This window comes from Schistocerca piceifrons, unplaced genomic scaffold, assembly GCF_021461385.2.
Source record: "Schistocerca piceifrons isolate TAMUIC-IGC-003096 unplaced genomic scaffold, iqSchPice1.1 HiC_scaffold_954, whole genome shotgun sequence".
NCBI classification, from domain to species: Eukaryota; Metazoa; Arthropoda; class Insecta; order Orthoptera; family Acrididae; genus Schistocerca; species Schistocerca piceifrons.
The window spans coordinates 1,452,501-1,455,000 of NW_025729228.1; the positions used below are offsets into that span (position 1 = coordinate 1,452,501).

General features: G+C 57.0%; 1 non-coding gene across 1 annotated transcript in view; it reads left to right on the forward strand.

The window, feature by feature from the left end:
• The first annotated feature begins 2,442 nt into the window (after window positions 1–2,442).
• Window positions 2,443–2,500, forward strand: part of LOC124773584 — a 1,909-nt gene continuing 1,851 nt past the window's right edge. The window contains exon 1 of the ribosomal RNA XR_007014827.1: window positions 2,443–2,500. This exon is cut by the window's right edge and continues 1,851 nt beyond it. This is a non-coding gene — a ribosomal RNA (small subunit ribosomal RNA).

Sequence of the window (2,500 nt, forward strand, 5' to 3'; positions counted from 1 at the left end):
CCCATGTTGTGCCTTAACCTAACCCATGTTGTGCCTTAACCTAACCCATGTTGTGCCTTAACCTAACCCATGTTGTGCCTTAACCTAACCCATGTTGTGCCTTAACCTAACCCATGTTGTGCCTTAACCTAACCCATGTTGTGCCTTAACCTAACCCATGTTGTGCCTTAACCTAACCCATGTTGTGCCTTAACCTAACCCATGTTGTGCCTTAACCTAACCCATGTTGTGCCTTAACCTAACCCATGTTGTGCCTTAACCTAACCCATGTTGTGCCTTAACCTAACCCATGTTGTGCCTTAACCTAACCCATGTTGTGCCTTAACCTAACCCATGTTGTGCCTTAACCTAACCCATGTTGTGCCTTAACCTAACCCATGTTGTGCCTTAACCTAACCCATGTTGTGCCTTAACCTAACCCATGTTGTGCCTTAACCTAACCCATGTTGTGCCTTAACCTAACCCATGTTGTGCCTTAACCTAACCCATGTCGTGCCTTAACCTAACCCATGTCGTGCCTTAACCTAACCCACGTTGTGCCTTAACCTAACCCACGTTGTGCCTTAACCTAACCCACGTTGTGCCCTAACGTAACCCACGTTGTCCCCTAACGTAACCCACGTTGTCGCCTAACGTAACCCACGTTGTCGCCTAAACCTGCTCTGTAATTGTTATACGACTCGTTCAATTAGTGTAGTGTTGCCCACCCGCAACCCTCGCAATATAGTTCGCTACTCGCACTCCCCGCTCCCCTGTGTATCGCTTCATGTTAAACACCTTGCAAGTCTTGCTCACTTTCCACATGCTCCTGCTGTACACTGTAATGTGGATGGCAGCAGGACGTACATGCCGCCCCTCCCCACGTCCCCACCTTGCCCCCTGCCTTCGCAAGCTGGTTGGTGAGAACTTTGCATGTTCAATGCCCTCCGCATGCGACGTACTCAGGCTACGTTGTGGTGCGGCCTGTGTCAACTGTCCGCTAATGTCGTACGCGTAAACCACAATCTGTACTGCACATTCGTCCTTATGTACTGAATGATACATCGTGGCACATGTGTGACCGTACAACGACTGCGCCCAAAAACGGCGGACCATACAGTGCAAATATTGTGCACGCAGCTACGTGTCGTCTCCCTATGAGAGCTGGATTGCAGTGTGGTACGCCATAGAGACGTGTGGGAGGAACGGACGCCGTGGATGGCGATCAGCATGAGCTGTCTGTTGATGTATTCGGACCTAGTCGTCTCTCCTCACACACCGTGATGGCATGGTGCACCGCGTTCCATATCTGCGACATGCTACAGAGGCCGGTTGACAGTCGTTCGAGCAATGGACATCGCATACGTACGGGGGCCACCTTCCACGTATTGTCTAGGCGTGCACATTTTGTTGCGTGTATGTGGGCAGACGTAGTGTGGCGTGACACCTGACACAGGCATGCAATAATCGTGGAAGTTGCAAATGGCGATGGACGCCTGCGTTTTCTGGTGAAGTTACGCAAATGAACAAATGGTAACCTGTTGTGGTGCGGTTGTTCTCGCTAGGGGTGAATCGGTGATGGCGACGATAGGTTGAGGTACTAACCGGTTGTTCCAGCGATACCCACCATGCCGACGAAACTGAACGGCATCTGGGTGTGAAGCGATACGCGGCGGTGGCTGGGTGGGACCGTCCCCGGCCGGTGAGGGGGCGCCTCCCGGCGTGCTGGCCGCGCGGTGCGTGGGCGCACGCGCTACAGCCGGCTGGTGGGGGCGGCCAGTGGCAGGCGCGCCGGCCGACGGACGCGGCAGGCGTCGCAGCTGCGCGCCGGCGCACCCTGCGCGCGGCGCCGTGCGGCCAAAGTAGGTCCTCGCGGGCCCGGTGCGAAGCGCGGTGGACATCTTCAGTGTGCTGGTCCGATTGAGGACTGTGTGCGTTGAGGATGCGCCGCCGCCCGGCGCTCGGCGCCGCGACGCCGTCTGCTGCTCGGTCGCCCCAGCGGTTCTCGCTGGTGGTTTGTATCGCAGCTGTGCGGATGTGTTGGCGCGTGCGCTGTGCTGGGAGAGTTCGCTTCGGCACCCAAGTGGGGCTTTTGTCCTTCTGTGGCGCTGGCGTTGGAGCTGCCGGTCACCGTAGGTGGCGCGTGTTGTCTCCCGCCGGCAATGCCACGACAGCACGCTCCCGGGCCTCTGTCGGCAGCGGCAAGCTCAGTTGGGAGCACGGGTGGTCGCACCGAAAGCGTCTACTCGCCTAACTCCGGGCGATTGCGCCTCTCTCGAACCCGACCAAGTACTTGGGACGGCGCTGCGCGCCGCCGGGACCTGAGAGGGTTTCGAGGTGTATTGTGCAGGGGAGCTCAGCCTCCTCCTGTTTGCAAAATGATTGAGCGGACGCTTGCGTGTTCGCGCGGGCCCCCGGGACACACTCCCGGGCGGCCGGCTGCTCAGCTCTAGTTGACGCAGCTCACTGGTTGATCCTGCCAGTAGTCATATGCTTGTCTCAAAGATTAAGCCATGCATGT